This window comes from Convolutriloba macropyga, chromosome 6, assembly GCF_964194025.1.
Source record: "Convolutriloba macropyga chromosome 6, txConMacr16.3, whole genome shotgun sequence".
In the NCBI taxonomy this organism is placed as follows: domain Eukaryota; kingdom Metazoa; phylum Xenacoelomorpha; order Acoela; family Convolutidae; genus Convolutriloba; species Convolutriloba macropyga.
This window is the reverse complement of record NC_134473.1, coordinates 48,760,990-48,780,738: the sequence shown is the minus strand read 5'-3', so window position 1 is coordinate 48,780,738 and position 19,749 is coordinate 48,760,990. Positions and strand designations below refer to the sequence as shown.

The 19,749-nt window shown below is 29.8% G+C and overlaps 1 long non-coding RNA gene across 2 annotated transcripts in view; it reads left to right on the top strand.

The window, feature by feature from the left end:
- The window catches only part of LOC142341726 (uncharacterized), a 66,100-nt gene that overhangs the window by 39,863 nt on the left and 6,488 nt on the right, over nt 1-19,749 (top strand). The gene's annotated exons all lie outside the window — the stretch shown is intronic.

Sequence of the window (19,749 nt, the reverse complement as noted above, 5' to 3'; positions counted from 1 at the left end):
AGGAAATTAAAGCAGGATTGCAAGAGTTTTTTTGTACTGATTGAGCTGGCTGTTTTATCACCTTGGAGAAAAATAAAAACTAAAAAATTTGAATGGTTGTCAATATTATTGCTCAGATCCGGTACCATACCTTGACATCATCCTGCGCAAAAATTTTTAAAGTTCTTCAGATGAACTCAAAAAAGTTGGGACCCAATAATTATTTTTCCACGGTGACATTGCCAAGCATAAAGTCAGACCCAAATAGCTCTATATCCGTTCATAATTAAACGTCATTGCAGAATTTCGAAAATTTTGTTGTAAAATTGTCGTTCTAAAGCTATACTGTTATTGCAAACACGCACTAGTTTGCGTTGACAATAAAGTAATCAATAAATTCCATTGCTGTTGACCACTGAAAGTACATTTATTATTTTTAGAGAATCAAGGATGAAAATTAGTCAAGCAGAAAAACTTCGAGGCATCTCAACTTAATCAACTAATTTGCAAATAAGTCTTAGAAGTGAACCAGGAAAACATGTTTACAATATAAATGTTTTCACCAACCATCAAGCAATTGTCTAGATTTTCAGCCCAGTTGCTCGCCCAACTTACCCGGGTCGAGGTTTTTGGTTAAATTTTGTAAGAAATGTGGTGATTGCGATGAATGCGGTGAAAATAAATATTTCACCGCATTTCACCGCTTTTCTTACGAAAATTCACCGCAAAATTCACCGCATTTCTTACAAAAATTCACCGCATCCATCGATTTTTGTGGCAAATTAAGGTAAAAAATGCGGTAAAAAATGCGTTGAGAAAAAATAATTCACCACATTTCACCGCATTTCTTACAAAAATTCACCGCGAAATTCACCGCATTTCTTACAAAAATTCACGGCATTTGCTTTCCAACGTTTACTCAATCTGATTTAAATTCACAAGAAAGATCAGAGAAGTAAAAGACAGTTGCCGCAGTGGATTAAGTAGTTGGCATGCAGGAGATCAGAGGTTCGAACCCATGTAGGCACGATTCAGTTTTTTAAGAATACTGAGAACAGGTTGAAAACAAATAATTCACCTCGTTTCACCGCATTCACCACAAAAAGATGTAAGAAATACGCGGTAAAAATTATTTTCTTTTACCGTATTTCACCGCATTTCTTACGAAAATTCAGCGCCAAACCTCGACCCGTGTAGTCTAATTTTGCATGCCCCACTTAGTTGCCCTACCTATCGGCTTAGTGAAATTTCACTTTTGGCTCTTTCACAAGTGTCGCAGAAAAGTGCAAAAATTTTTACATTTTGATTCTCTAAGTATATGTTAGAACAAAATCGTGGTCGCCCGAGAGACAGTGTTCTGTTACGAGGGTGCTTACGCCGGAGTACTAAGAGGAGTACTAAGATTTCCCAGAGTAACATGTCTAACCGCAATTATTAGTCCAAAATACTTATAAATAAATCATCACAACTCATTCTGACTGACTCATTCGGGGTATTCATCTAGAAATTATAGCGTGATATATCTAAGATATATCCCTGGCATAAAACCTAGCTGAATTTTTAAAGTAATTAAGAATTATTTTGCATAAAAATAGTGTGATAAGGCGTTTAGTCATAATTTAAAAGCAACAGAAAATAATTTTGTGCTTAAAACTAGTTATCATATAGAATGAAACTACCTATTTTTCAATGAGTTCAATAAAAAGCCAGGAAAAAATTAATAAATTCACAAACTCTATGTTGTTGAAAAACCAAAATCGACTATTGACTTCAAAATCGATTAACCTAAACTACACTCCCTACCTTAAAAACTTTGTCGCTATTTTCAATCTGTAAGTTCCGTACCCCTAATTTTCCTTCTTCTTACTTTCCTCCATTGATCAAGTTACATTTTTTCCTCCGAAAGAAAGAGTGGAAAATATTTCGCTAATTCCATAAAAATTTTTTTGTCCCACAGAGAATTTCAAGTTTTGACCTTCCGAATTATATGCAAAACTCTAGAGCATGACTGTCAACAATATTTCGACTTCGAAGTGATTATCTGCCAATAACAACTTTGTTTTTGTTCAAAATACGACTCTCTGAATTTCGCTCCGAATCCAAAACTATTCCAGCCCCTCCCAGTGTTTTCATGATACTCACTAAAAACAATACGTTGTCCTATGGCACGTTGCTACCGTAGCCGAAGCCAAAAACTTATCTTCTAAGATCTTGCAAGATTCTAGCAAAAAAGTGTATCTTGCAAGATTTTGCGAAAACGTTGATCTTGCAAGATCTTGCAAGAAAAGTTGTAAGATTCTTGCAAACACATAAACCACCTGAAAAAAAGCTAAAATACGAAGAAAAAGCAGACCATCTAAAAGCACAATTGTTATATGCTGAGGGAATTGAATTGCAAACTAAGTGAGACATCAGAATTTTTTCGGGTATAACGAGATAACTTTGAAGATGGGACTCCTAATTTCTGCGAGGACATTTTTTAAAAAATTTTTTCTCAAAGAGCCTTGTTTCAGAGAAGACTTTGAGTCAATGAATGCATCGCCGAGAAGAATAAAATTATGTGAAGTCGTTTTTCTGCAAGAAAATTGTCTTTTTTGACCAGAAATATTAGCCAAAATTTTGGTTTTTGTCACTTTAAAATTAAAAAATGTGAATATGATGATTCAGCATTACGTGCATTCAAGAGAACAATTAGTTCAAACCAAAATCCTCCATGGATAGTGTTTTCGAGCAAGTTACGTGTGCGGGCTATGAAAAAAAACCAGTACTAGAGTAGTGGAAAAAACAAGGGATCCAGCCACCAGTAAAATTTGACCCTTTCTCCATACGCAAATTTTACTGCTTACTGGATCCCTTGTTTTTTCCAACACTATATATTAGCTCCATATTCGAACAAAAAAATCAATCATTATTCTATGAATTAGTCTAAGATTGATTTTCACCCTTATTTATTCTAGATCTAGCATCTATTAAGAAAAAAAGGGATCAATCTACTTCACAGATAATTTAAAGAAGAAGAATTAGTATAATTTGAATATTATACTTATAAACAAGCTCTCTGAATTGATTTCTAGTATGACCATATCTATATCTATGAAGATAAATACATAGTCTTCCTTTCTTATTTCTAAATCTATATAGTGATATATGTTTATAAACATTACACATACTACATACTAGATATTGATTGGGATCAGAATAATGACATCCCAATGTTCTATATAATTTTTCACTTAACCATATTTTTACATACATAACAAGAATATTCTAATTCCTTACAATTTTTACAACATTCTTTCCAAGGTTTATTTATACACTTATTACATTTCATTTTCATTTTTCGAAAAATTACTTTTCGATTATTTCCCTAAATAAATACAACATGTCTCAATCAACTAATACAAGTGTCATAAACTTCTGCGATGTCTGTAATCTATCCTTTGAATCAAAGAAGGCTTTATACAGACACCAATCTTATGATCTCAAACATAAGGAACTATTGGAGAAAATCTTTGAGTCTGAAGAAGAAGAAATCCTGGAGAGGGTGTATAATTCGGATGAAGATGATTATATTATTAAAACTAAACCAGGCACCAAACCTAAAACTAAAACTGAAGAGGATTTCTACACCAGATTTAAGTATGAATGTAAAGAATGTCATGAAGAATTTAGGAATAAAATAGCTCTAACTACTCACTCACATAGTCATAATCGTAAGTATCTAGAAAACACAGAAGACTTCGATATAAACTCCAGTCAGAACATGAGAGAGTTTTATATTACAGATAAAGGTGGGAATTACATTGAAGATATAGATGAAGCAACTAATTACTCTTTAGAAGAAATTAAAAATTGTTATCAGTTCAGAAATGTTAAGAGTTTTAAATATAAGATCACGGTTGAATGTGATTATAAGAAGAGAACCAAAGAAGAAGTTAAAACTTTTAAAATTTTTTTCAATACTGATTATATTAATAATAATGCAATATATGAATATGGTGACTTCAATCGGTGGCTAGATTTCGAAATGAAATCATATGAAGGTTATGGTTATGATTTCGAGTTTCTTGGAATAGGAAGTATTCAGTTAAACATTGAACCAACTAAAGCATCTAATGGTAGTTATATAGATTTACCTCCCGATCTCAAAAACTCTAAATCGATATTAAATGTACATAGTTATAAAAAAAATTGCTTACAACTAACTATTACTGCTTGGCTACATTCCGCCCCACACCATGTAACTCGAGAAAGTAAAAATGTAGATAAACTAATTGTACGAAGACAACCACATGACGATGATTTTGCTTTTATAATAAGAATACAGAAATTATACGATATTAATATTTGGATATACACACTTTGCGGTAATGGCAAAATAGAATTGATCAAACAAGTGGATGATTTTAAAAAAGATAGAAAAGATTTTAGAATACTAGTTTGCAGTAATGGTCAAATAGAACACTGTGCCCTAATAAAAAAATATAGAAACCCTGTTAGAACGACCAAATAAAAACAACAATAAATATTATTTTTGTGATTGGTGTACCTATTGGTTTAACTCATAAATTAAATATGACAGACACGAATGCAACAACTAATTCAAACCAGAGATTGTTTGTCCTAAGAAAAAAAAACATATTACTTTTGTAAATGAACACAAACGTCAGAATATAAAAAATATTATAACTGCTGATATAGAATGTTGCATTGTTGATCTACGAAGTGGTTTCAACGATGTCACAACTAATGACTGTAAATATGTAATAGCTGAACATAGTCCAATAGCTGCGGGTTACACCTGGCAAAGTAACTTCAAGCACTACTTCGATCTAGGCTGCATCAAAAGATTTGCTAGAGATCTATTAGGAATAGAAACAGAGAATAATTTCAAACATAATGAAAAGATTATATTCACAGAAGAAAACAAATTATATCATGAAACCAATAACACTTGTCATATGTGCAGCAAAACATGTATTACTAAAGTAAGAGATCACTGTCATGAAACTGGTAAATATAGAGGACCGGCATGTAACATATGTAATCTAAGATACAAACAACAAAACTCCATTCCAGTAATATTCCATAATGGCTCTGGTTATGATTTCAATCTACTATACAGTGAACTCTTCAAACAAAATAATGATAAAAGAAAAGCAAATAACATACCACTAGCTGCTGGTACGTCTAAGGTGTTTAGCATTGGTTGTCTTAAATTCTTAGGTTGCTATAACTTCTTAGCTATGCCTCTAGATCAAATGGCAAAGATATACGAATGTAAAACTAAAACATTATATCCATATGAATACTTTGGTTTAGAGTCGTATAGTAGCAAAGCTACCTACCAAGAAGTTATAGGTAATCTAAAAATAGAAGACTTCAAATCCTCATTACAAAATAAATTACCAACACAAGAAGAAGTAGATAACTTTAATAAAGACAACAGTCATAAAACTGGTAAAGATCTAACTATAGAGTATTTACAGAATGATGTGGAAATATTAGACTACTGCATGAATGAATATGTTAAATTAGGTATTAAAAAATTCAAGCTCAACCCACTACATTACGTTAGTCTCCCGGGTTATAGTTTTGATTGTTGGTTATTTTCAAGCGGTGTTACATTAGATACATTGCAAGATAAACAAATGCTAGATGATTTTGTTGGAGCAAAGACAGGTGGCATATGTGGAATAATGGGTGATAGGTATATTAGTAATAATAATAGAAACATATGGTACATAGACGCAAACAACCTATATGGTTATGCAATGATGCAAAAATACCTTATAAGGACTTCCAATTTACTAATACTACTCTAGATGCAATATTGAATACTCCAGGTGATAGTGATCATGTTTACTATATAGTTTGTGATATTGATTATACTAATCAATGTAAAGAGAGAACAGAACAGTTAGCACTAATGCCTAATAAGAGAAAAATAAATAATAATGAATTAGGTTACAGAGAAAGAGATGGAGACAAGGCAAGATCAGAGAAATTAATCTTAGACCAAAACAACAAAACAGAATATATGGTTCATTATAGGATGTTAAAATTCTATGTTAAGATGGGAATAAAGGTAAAAATAAAATAGAGTAATTAAATTTAAACAAGATTATATATGGAGAGATTATATACAAAACAATACAAATAAAAGAGCAACAGCTAAAACTGAAGCAGAAAAGGATGTAAGAAAATTAATGAATAACTCACTATAAGGAAAAATGTGCGTGAATCCTCTACACTTCTTTCAAAGCAAGTTCTCGCATGATGAAGAAAAGATAATGAAAAGTGTAAGTAAACCAACATTTAAGAATAAAACTAGATATAGAGATTATAGCCAAATAGAATATATAAAGAAAAAAATAGAATATGATTCTCCAATACATGTAGGTGTTACTATCTTAGAATTAAGTAAATTACACATGTATGGTGTATTCTATAATATTCTTCAACCATCTCTCGAATATCTGCAACTCCATTATATGGATACTGATAGTTTTGTATTAAGTTTTAGCGAGGGTACAGTTATTGATGAGCATATGGACTTAAGTAATCTAGACATACCTATAAAAACTAATAATAAAGTCCCGGCAAGTTTAAGCATGAGCTAGGGAGTAGGATTATTGAGGAATTTATAGCATAGTCCCCCAAAACATATAGCTTCAAAATTTATCCTAAAAACACTAAAGAAAAAGGAATAAAGAAGCATAATAATGCTAGGCACATAGATTATTATAATGCATTAATGAATAATACACAGAGAACAGTAGATGAAAGCAGAATACAAAAAGTTGGGGATAGCATGACAACAACAAAAACAAGTAAGATGAGTCTAAACACATTTGATGATAAAAATTTTTATATAAATAGTATTAAAAGCTATCTCCATGATGAGAATCTATATCTATTCAAACCAGATAGAGTAAATAAAATTAATACTACTTCAACAGAGTTAGATTATTAAATAAAATAAAGACTTATTAATAAATAATATTTTAGAACTAACCACTAATGATGATAGAAAGTTAATTGAAGCCTCTATTAGATTATATAATGATCTGTAAAGCAGTTTCACCCATCTGTAAAGCAGTTTCACCCATCTATGAACAGACTCCATCTATGGTTTACCGATCTATAAATCTAACTAAAAAAATAAACTGTTTAGTAATATCCTATACCTCCATTTAAAAAATGATCAAATTGATCCCCAGGTTTAGTAGTTAGTACCTTATAGACCATCATCTTTCCCGGATATATTCCCAAATCACTATTCCCCATAGTTAATTTATTTTTGCCATATTCTCAAAAAATTTTATTATTTTACTGGTTTTCCTTGCATCTAAATAATTAGAATAACTTGAAATGATTAATTCATCATGCCAAGGATCCATGGCATGGTTGATAAAATCTTCCATAACCCGATATTGTTTTCTACAAGCTAAACATTTTTTTAATTCGGAGTAGTTTTCATCAATAGAATTTTCATTATCCATTTTTTTTCCTTTATTATAATTTTTCAATATATAAAAAATGACTAAACTAGAAACACTTATAAAATTAAATAGTCTAGAAAAACAAAAAAGAAAGAATAGATTAGAAGACAAATTAACACAACAAGAATACTATGGTGAATGGTGAAATAGAAGAGTTATTTGATCCTTTAACTAAAACTTTAAATGCAAACATTGAACACAATCTAGCATTAAGGGAACAAACATTAACGGCAATAGATTGGCAAAATCAAGAGTTAGATAAACAAACTAAGATGATCCAGCAAGCTGGCTTTTAGTTTAATGAAACTTTAATGAAGTCCAATGACAAAGATGTAGCTAAAGCTCGAGATAAACCAGGACTTTTAGTAGATAAAGACACAGCTCGAACTATTAATTTAATGTCAGTTCAATCTAACCCCCAATTAAAGTTAAAGTTCGGAAATTTAGATATTGGTAAATTTGAAATGAACGGTGTTAAACTAATTTACCAAGAAAATGCTTTTACAGTTAAGGATAATATATATGAATTGTCAGATGAGTTTATAATATTTCTTACTAAACCAAATATAAAATATTGTGAAATCGGGGAAGATGAAAACAAAATTAAAAGGTTTTTATTTGATATTGGATATGATTTAGGAAAAGGGGAAAAGAAAAGTGCTGGATATAGGGCTATAAATTGCATAATAGGGGTAAGAGTTGATGTATATGGTAGGGGATTAAATAGCAACCCTAACCAACAAATGGGCTCTGCCCTTGGTTCCCCAAGTTGCCAACACTATGTGGACCCAAATAAATTAATAGAAAGATTAGAATTATTAATACTAGAAACAAAAGCTGGTCATGATGGATTATATGATGAAATGCTAGATATATCTAAGCAACTATTATCTATGAATATTATTAACCAAGAGCAACTAGATAATCTTGTTTTTAACTATGGTAAATCAATAATGATGGAAAAACAACAACAACAATTACTAGCTAAAGAGGTATTCAGTCCTCAAATAACAAAGTTTAGAAGAGAAAAAATAATACCATTATATAAAGATGAAACATAGTCAGCTGATTTAATTGATAAATCATCTCTAAGTAAATACAATAATAATTAAAAGTTTATATTAACTGTTATAGATATATTCATAAAATATGCATGGGCTATTCCATTGAAGAATAAATCTGGTTTATCTATAACTAATGGTAAAAAGGGTTAAAATAGTATTAGGTGAAAGTAGAAAACCAGAAAAGTTATGGGTAGATAGATGTAGTGAGTTTTACAATAAAACATTAAATCTTTACTTAAAGAATATGAAACAAAACTATATTCTACTTTTAGTGATTTAAAAGCTGTGTTTATAGAGAGATTCAATAGAACATAATTACATATAAATAAAAAACCAGTGTTCATCAATGATGATGGTAATTTGGTAAATATACTAAATGATGCAGTCATAACTTATACCAATAACATTCATTCAACAATTAATATGACACCAGTTGACGCTTCCAATAATCCTGATAAAGTTAAATACACTTTTAGTTTTAAGAATATTAAACCTAAACTTAAAGTTGGTGATTATGTTAGAAATGCAGATAAACGTAATATCTTCTCTAAGTGATACACTTCTAATTGGAAAAGAGAATTGTTTAAAGTTAATGAAGTTCTAAAAACACAACCACCAACATATAAAATAGAAAATATTATTGGTGAGATAATAGAAGGTACATATTACAAACAGGAATTATTAAAATCCGAGTTTGACTTTTATTCTAATAATAAAGTTTTAGAATCTTTAAATATATTTCTTAATATAAAAAATGACAAGAAATAGATTTAACCAAGCGAAACATCCATCGGGGAACCCACTTCTCGGATCAACATCATCAAACAACTTAACACTAAGTAAGGCTCGTGGATTATTCCTAGAAGATAATGATAATATTGATATGAAGGATACCTATAAAATTACAAATGTTCATCCTCCAATAGATTAAAAAGATGTTGTTAACAAAAAGTATTGTGACATTAACTTATAATCCTCTTCTTATAAAATAGACTTTTTAAATAGAAACATAACTGATCTAAGAAAGCGTGACTTTGACAAAGTCACAACTAAAACATCACAACTAAATGAAACTCAAGTTAATGAAGAACTAATTAAAGAATTTTTTAAATCAACAATTGAAGTCACAAATACTGTTAAGTTTTGTAATAAGGTTGATGCTGATACTATCTCTAAGTATAATCAATTAAAACAAGAATTTGATAAAAATAAGTTTAATCAGAATATCATTACATACAACTAGATGAAAAGTTTACTACTGGGCTAAAAGAATTTAAAGAAGTTAATAAAAAGAATAATTCTTTAATAGATGAAGCCCTTTTAAAGAATACAAAGAGAATAGTACAATATATAATTGCTATACTTTTACGAAGTAAGTTACTTGATAATGAAGAACAAGAAAGACTAGAGAAGCAATATGGTTTTAAACAAGAAGATATAACGAAAGAAATAGAAATTTTTTTAGTAATTAAAATAACCGAAACTATGACTAACCCAACAGCTCCGAGTGAGATATTACTATATCCAAACTTGTCAACTGTTAATGAACAGTACATAAATGAAAAGATTCAAGCCAATAATAAATTTAACAACAATATTAACATTTATAAAGATATTAGGAATTATTATGAAACTGAAACCAATAACTATAATAAGAAGTTAAGTAGATATAACAATTAAATTAACATAGCTGAGATAACAGAAATAGTATTATCATCTATAGCAACAAATGCAACATCAACATCAATTGCATTAACAGGTATAGGATTACCTTATTCTATACCAACAGCTTTTGCTACAGCAACTGTTTGTGGTTCATTAAACAAAATTATAAAGTATTCACAAATGTATATTTTAAGTAAACAGTTTAGCGACAAGTTTAATAGACTATATACTAAATCAATGAATGATAATAAAATAGATAATGATGAGTATAATGAATTAGTTAAGGTATATGAGGATTATAAGAAGAACAAGAAAAACAAGCTGAGTATTTTTTTAAACTTAATTTATTGGTGTTTAGTTATAATAATATATTTGGTAATAAAAAAATTAGTATTAATATTTATCGATAATCATAATTATAAATATAATATAATCATAAACATAATATAAATATAATTATAATCATAATCATTTTCATAATCATAAATATAATATAATCATAATCATAATCATAATCATAAACGTAATATAATCATAACCATAATCAAACAATTATCTCTCCTTGTACCTAAGTATAAACCTCTTCCTTTTTTGTACTACCTTTATACCTTCACCAGTAGTTGCAAATTTAATTAAATCAGGTGTGGCTGATAAAGCAGTTCTAGGGTTTCTAGATGCAGCCGCACTTCCTATTTTACTAACTATTTCTAATGCTCTTACTGGATTATAAGCAACTTTCTTTCCAAAGTTAACTGTAGCTCTTCCAACACTTTTAAAGAAATCTTTCAATCCCTCTGCATCTATTGTTGCATCAGATACTGTCATTGACTTATTCCTTCCACATTTAACACAATTACCCTTCAACATTTTAGTTCCTTTTGAAGTAATAAAACCTCTTATGTTATTAGTACCACTATAATGTCTACCTCCAACACAATATAAATTAGTTTTGAACTTATTTAAAAGACTCATTTCTATATATAAAAAATAATGGAAGTTAAAAAGTATAATCCCTTTGTTGTTATTAAGCCTAAGCCTAAGCCTAGGGTTAAACCTAAAGCCAAACCCAAACCCCAAACTGAATTTGAAGCTAGAGGCTTATCCAGGATGGATGGAGTCCTATCTCTAGAAAATAAAAAGAAACTAGATATTATTTATGCTAGGGGTTTTGTTAAGACTGGGTTTTGTTATAACTAAGACAATGTCTACGAGATTATATCTACCATCTTATTACCATCACTATTCACACTAATAACATTTCTAGTTAATACTAATGCATGACATATAACATCTGCAACTGCAGCACTAAATTTGATATTAAGTTGTTGTGGGCCTATATGATCACTTTGATATCTAGTATCGAATACATATATTCTATAACTGCTTTTGGATGTTATATGATTTATATATGGTTTTATATTATGTGGTAGCCCATTATAATCTTTATTAAAGCTAACAATCTCTTTAAAAGCCTCATTATAATTATTGGTACCATAGTTAATATTCATTCTATCCTCAGGATAAAACTCGCTACCAATCTTACAATAACATTCAGTAACATTCATTACATCAAATGTACTTGCATCATGAGTTTGTTCATTAACATTATTATTTTCAAAACCAATTATTATATATTGCGGTCTTTCCATGCCTCTTATCATACCTAGATCAAACAAGAACTTAGTAGCATTGGGTACATTCTTATAAAATGTCTTTCTTTCATATTAGCTAAAAACTACATTATTTTTTTACTTAAACCCTTTTGCACAATAATTCTATTATCAATACTAAGATCAATACTAGGCACACACCATGATATATCTCTAGTTTCTATATTACCATCATTAGCCACTGCACCAGGACTAGCATCAACTCTAAATAGAGCTCTATCATTATTATCTCTTTTTAATATTATTTTAAATCCGAACCCATATATAATGTTTTCTAAGTCATTCACAAAACCAAATAGATCACTCATCTTAACCATCATATACATATGACCTCTTTCAGTAGCAGCATTATTACCTTTGAGTTGACTATCTCTCTTGCCCTGATTTCTAACAAAACCACTCTCATATTCATCATCAGTACTAGATAATAACTTATACATCAATAGATTAGGATGACAATGATCTATTTATTCAATAGTCCTCCCACCACTAGTTTCAAGCTTAACTAAACTAAATAAAGCCATCATACCATAATTAATTACTCTGATATTAGCATCATTATCAAAAACACCAACAGCACCATCTGATACAACAAACTCTATCTCTAGATAGGAATCACGCAAATTTAATTGATTCTCTTCTCTATTGAGAATGATATTAATGTTAGTATTAACCGTATTCATTGTTGCCAATTGTTTGGTTTATATTTATATTTTATAAAGTTGTATCCAAATAAAAATCCATTTTTTTAAGATAAAAATTTAACTTTTAATTATAACTAAGACTATGGGGCCTCGCCCATGTTTCACCATAATTATGACTATAACCATAAAAATAATCTAATAATTGAATATAAAAAATTACAGAAAATTTAATCTTATGGGAACTGCAAAAGATACATGATGCTTTAACTAAAACTAAAGAAGAGTATACACTTAACTTTAGAATGATAAAGCCAACAGAAAAGTTTAACTTTAGCGAACCTATACTTAATACAACAACATTAGGTTTAATTAGATTATCTGTTTATAATTCAGTGTTTAATGTGAATAGGAGAAATAATCAATTCTTATATGCTAGTACTGTTATAGAAGATGAAGAAGCTTTACCTCAGGCTCTTAGCTCTGACCCTAATTTTGCCCTTAACCCTAACCCTATCTCTACCTCAAGCTCAAACATTACATCTATACTTAATTATGATTATAAAAGAATCCCATTGCTATACTCAACTATTACACCGGGAGCATATGAGTTAACTGACATAGCAGAATTAATAAAAAAGAAACTGATGGTAATGTTATAATAGAACCTGATAAGAAAACGATGAAATGTTTAGTGGAAGTAAAACAAGGAGCACTCAGCTTTGGTATAGAAAACTCAATAGCCTCATTACTAGGATTTAGAAAAATAATTTATAAAAAAGGTAAATATAAATCTCAGAAAATTATTGATAGTATGGGTTTCAATAATATTAACATTCATTGCAATATTATATCTGGAGCTAAAGACAATGGTAAAGGTACAGACATACTATATACTTTTAATCTAACTGAACCACCAGGCTATTTGATAAATATTATACCAACTAATATCTTGTATCAAAATGTAACTAAAGATAGAATAGAATATATTGAATTTCATATTAAAGATGAGCATGGAAGACCTATAGACTTTAATGGTGATGTATTTAATGGTAATGAAGTTTTCCTTTACATCTGTGTTAACACAGCTGGTCGAAGATCCATCTAGTGTAGATATAAATTTAAACTTAAACTCAGACTAAACTACAAAACTCTCCGATCCCAATTAATTCTTAGTTTACCATTAATATTTTTATCTTTAGTTATATCAATGACAATATAATTAAAAGGTTCTTTCCATAGCTTATTACAGATATTAGCAAAATCATTATAACTAAGTTCAATATTATTAAAGAAATCTTGATATATCGATGCTAGGACTTTACCTCTCTGTTCAAATAAAATAAATAGATTACAGTTCTCTCTAACAGTCTGCCTATCCAGAGAGAACAGGTTTAGATTAAGATATATCATATTGCAATTATTATGTCTTCCTCTACAAAAGTATTCATTAATAACTGGTTCTTTGGCTCTAACATCATCAAATATCATTAGTTTCTTTAAGTCTTTAGGTAGTTTATCAGGAGAGGGTAAATGTTTTATATCTTTAATAAATTCTATAATTGCTTTTGGGTTTATTCCTTCTAATCCATCGTATTGATCACCAGTAGGTCCAATGATGTATAGTTTATCAAAATATATACTAGCTAGAATTAGTTTTTTTAATAAGAATGTCTTACCACATTCATTAGGACCAGATATTATACATCTAAAGTTATTTGGGAATGTGGCTTCTGTAAATATATCATCTTCATTTAGCCATGATTGTAGATCATCATTTGTGTTTATAGAGATACTGTTAGTAGGACTATTGCTATTAGGTTTAACCTTTTGAAGAGGCTTCGCCCATGTTTCACCATGTTTTTCATCCAATAGATATATAAAATTATCATTATCATTATCATTATCATTATCATTATCGTTATCATTATCATTATCATTATCATTATCATTATCATTATAACTATCGTTGTCATTAACATTATCATTATTAGCAAAGCTACTTCGTAGATCATTGTCAATATCGATATCATTATCACTATCATTAGCATTACGATTATCATTATCATTATCAATGACATTATCATTATCATTAACATTAACATTATCTTTATCATTAACATTATCATCAGCATTATCATCTGCGAAGCAGGTTTCCTGATTAACATTACAACCTAAACAAAAACACTCATTATATATTCCTGGATATTTACATTGATTAACTAGAATATTCAAAGCACTTTTAATTCTAAATCCTATATCAATAAGATCGATCATATATAAAAAATAAGCCCCACAATAAGATTCATCATATTGTTGTATTCTTTCATTAGAGCCTAGATCAACATATTCTTCTAAAAATAATGATGGGGTTTCTACACCAAAACTACCAAAGTAATACACAGGACCACCTTCTCTTCTTATAACTAAAACCCAATGTGTACCATCAGTTGGATGTAGATTCACAATAATGTTAACGTTAGGTTCACGGATGGGTGGAGCCGTTTCACGGATACTATCTGGAGTCTCATCTCTCATTACAATTTCAATTGGTGTTAGACTTATACCTTTGCCTATATCTTTTATTCTGATATCACACATAGCATTAATATCAATATTAAATTTATTATTGAATTCCTCAATAGTTGGGATGAGCATTTTCATATAATAAATTTAATATATAAAAATGGATAAAAGGCGGTATACTTTTTTTCTTATTATTATTATAATTGGAAATAGTTATATAATATATGATTCAATACCATGTAAATGTACAAAACTAGAAGAAAGCTTTGGCGGATTTATGAATAAGAGTCTAGTTAGATTTGAATATGAAAAGTCACCATTACATACTATTGTTTATGGTGGAACTGGTACAGGCAAAACACATTCTATTAGACAATATTTAAAATTATACTCAGTCCAAAATCAAGACCAAGACCAAAAGCAAAACCAAAACCAAGACCAAAACCAAGACCAAAACCAAAACCAAAACCAAGACCAAAACCAAAACCAAGACCAAACCCAAAACCAAGACCAAGCTAAAAATATAGTTATAGTGTGTAAAGATGACAGAGACTGGATAGATCCTGAGTCTAATAAAATTTATACTGGGTTTAATAAATGTGATATAAATATGATCACAAAAAATAAAATGCATAAATTTCAAAATTGTGTAATAGTACTTGATGATATGGGTGATAGGTTAAATAAGGATATAGGTTATTATTTTACTGAAGGTAGTTATTATAATTTTCAAATGATTGTAATGTGTCATAAACCAGCTCAAATAATTAATACAGCAAGAATGAGTTGTGATACTATTTATTTAACAACTTATAATGGACCTGATCTATTTAAAAACTTTATTGAGATATATAAATATGAACATGACTTCAATAAAATAATTAATGAGTTAAATAGTAACCATTATAATTGTACAGATTGAATGTCAGATGAACTTCGTTATGGTATAATTAAATATAATAAAAAAGAAAATACTTTTATTATTATTAAGAGTAATAGAACAATGATATATGGTTCAAGAGTTGGTTTCCTGGATTTAAAAGCTCTTAGTTTAAAAGATGATTTAGAAAGAGAAGATATAAATAAACTTATAGCATATATGAAACCACTAATGATTAATGCAACAGATAGAAATGTTATTAATCATAATAATTATCAGTTTTATTTTAATAAACTTCTTACTTTAAATAATATTAAAATACAGAATGATGTTCTAACTAACGAAATGATTATGGGAAAGGGTATGAAAATTTTTATCAAATAATGTTGGAATTATAGGCGCAGGTTTATTTATATTTAATTGTTTTTATCCTAATTCAATATCAAGAAATGCTGGAACTGTAGCAATGGGAGCAAGTACAATGTTGAGTAGAGTAAATACATTAGTTAATGTTGGATATGGAGAAGAGTTGGAAGGTGAAACACGAAATACAGTCTGCGAAGCAGGTTCCCTGATACAAGAGGAATATATAAATCAGTGTAACTGTAACTTCGTCAATGAAGAAATGGTAATTTTGAATAGAAAGGGAGGAAAGTTTTTAACCAGAATATATGGAAATAATGAAGAATTTAGAGAAGAGAATATAAATTTTGTTAAAGATAAAAAAGAAATAGACCTTGATTTGATTTTAGATAAGAGATGTAAAATTAATACACTCAATACTTTAGGAAATAAATATTTAGCAGAGTGTATCACTTCTAAAGATAATACTAAAGTGTTAATTGAAATCATGGCTAAATATTACCCTGTGAAATGATTAGGTAAACATTAAAGTTTACCCTATTAGAAAAGCTTTTACAATTTTCAGAGTGTAACTATAAAAATGGAAACATTGCTGTTTTAAAATATCATTATGAATCATGTCAAAAGGATAAAACTGATAGATGTATGTGTGGTAATATAATATTAAGTGGTATTTGTGCTAATGATTTTTCTCCATGGGGTTGTTCTTTAAAAAAGGAATCTAGTTCTAGTTCTAATTCTAGTTCTAGCTCTAGTTCTAGCGCTAGTTCTAGCTCTAGGTCTAGCTCTAGTTCTGGTTCTGGTTCTAGTTCTGGTTCTGGTTCTGGTTCTGGTTCTGGTTCTAGTTCTATCTATGACTCTAACTCTAACTCAAACCCTAACCCTAAATATAACCCTAATGTTAACCCTAACCCTAACCCTAACCCTAACCCCAACCTCAACCCTAACCTTAGCCCAGAAGTCTTAATTAGAAGTTGTAATGAAGGTAATTAAATAAAACCACTAACTGATTTTGATGAAGGTAAGTATACATGTAGAAGTTGTACTTCAGCTAAAGTTAATTTTCCATATTGTACTTCTGTTGTGAGATATGATGGAATACGGGCTCATGTAAAGAAACAACATCCAGATGTAGAATTAACTAGAGGATTTAGTAGAAATCTGGGTCAGAAAACAATTAATCCTAGTTGGCAAAGCAAGACTGTAAGTCCTTTAGTTATTAGCCAAACTGGGGAAAAATGTCCGTGTAAATATTATAATTTTGTATCATTTCTTATTAATAATGGAATAAATATAGAAAAAGTAAAAGAAAATATAAATTTATTGAAGAGTATAGATAATTTAAAATAAAAAATATAAAAAAATAAAAAAATATCAAAAAAGAGGGAATCACTCGTTAGGAGTGAAAAAGAGCGATCTTTCTACTTGGGGATCATCCCGAATAAGATTGAATCGCTCTTAAGGAGTGAAATGTAAATTTTGCTTTGATTTTTTTATTTTTTGATTTTATTTTGATTTTTTTTTATTCGAATATAGAGCTAATATATAGTAGTGGAAAAAACAAGGGATCCAGTAAGCAGTAAAATTTGACGACATTTGACATTCGCGATTCGACATGCGCGATTAGCGTCTGGAGAAAGGGTCAAATTTTACTGATGGCTGGATCCCTTGTTTTTTCCACTACTTGCTAGCAACCGAGAATCGATATTATTTTTTGTTTTGGTTGAAAAAATTTCAGACATAAAAATCTTTGTTGGACAGTTCTAAGAAATTGAGAACTTTGCTGAAGGCCCCAAAAAGCATAGTTTCATATTAATGCAGTGAAACTACAACCGCGAGCATCAAATGGTGCTCAAAATTTGTTCACTCACCTTGATATGTCTCTCTAGGCGCTTCTTAGTGAGTTCTATATCATTTTTAAAACAACATTGAAAACAACATAGCAATGAAACCAAGAAACGCCGCATTATCCAGAAAAAGTTGTTTTGGTTTTTTTTTTGCCTATGTGTACTTTTGCGTGATAACTCACGATTTGAGAAGAATATGTTTTTCAAATATCTTAACAGATAAACTGTTTTTCGGACTATGGTATGTAACAAGAGGTAGAGCAACAGCGGGTGTAAAAGTCATAAGCCCAATGAGCTCAGGGGTTGGAACAAAATAGATCAGATCTTCTGTTACCAATCGAAAACAATTACTACAATCACACGTCTGGCATTAATTGTTTGTACCACTTTAGCATTTTAACATCAAAACATCTACCAATTGAATATAAGCTAATGTTGCAATCAACTTTCTCGTAGATTGTTTGAAAATTTTTCTTCGGCTAATCGTTACACTTGATCTCCGAAATTTAATCGAAACGTAAAGAAGTTTGGCTTCGGTACTGTAATAGATTGTGCCACTGTTTGTTTTATAGAAACAAAACTTTGAACTTCTACTACAAAAAAAAATTGTTTGCATTTGGGCGCTGTAATTTACAAATCTAAAAGGAAAGGTGCGCAAGCGTCTTTACTGGCGATAATACTTTTGGAGTGAATTTGAAAGAGCAAATCATGATAGAGCCCCAAATGTGGGCATCAGTATTCTACGAAAAATAGATTCCAGCATTTCTTTTTTAAAGTTTCTCTGTGCTCAAGTCAAGGAAACTCAAAATAAGGAGGTGGTTTTTGCCAGGCCGAAGCAATTTAGAGCAAAAAAAATGACAGATTCAAAGGCGCTTTCCCTTAGGCATTTTGAGGTCAATTTTGAGGTCAATTAATATCAGTTTTCTGCCATATTTCTCAGAATCTAGATCAGACATATCGCTGGAATGTATGAAACCTAATTCATACATTTTAAAAAGGTAGAAAACGGAAAATAAATGACATATTTTTAAAATAAGAAAGAAAAACTCTCTAACAATTCAGCACAGAAAATTCATGACTTGGTAAAGTACAAAATTTTGATAACTTCGTTTAGTATAGTCAGTTGAGTGATATTCGCTGAATTAAATTGTGGACAAATGTGATCCACCTTTGTCCCGTTTTAATTTAGGGCAACTGAGATAATCTAATTGAGGGAAAACTTAAGTTCCAGTTTTTCAAAAAACATTCAGCTATTGAATACTAATACATCAAAAGTTCTTTCAGCCGCTCATTATTCACTGTAAATAAAAAGAATAACCTTATGTTTTTACAATCAAAGAAAATTTTCACTAGTTTACGAGCATTTCGTCACTAGAATTTGGTATATTGGTTTTTTCTGATTTTATTGTTGCAACCCAACTTGGTGGGGGAGGAACTATATACCCAAACGGTTTTTGTTTGTTCAGTCAATTTTTACCGATCGATGTATTGATCGTAGAGAGTTCCGAGTGGTATCATTAGAAAGCCCGTTCAGCGTTGAATATAGAGAAAAAAAATAATTTCGTTTCTTCTACGGGGTTATCGAGGTTCAAATTTTTGTCAAAATTGG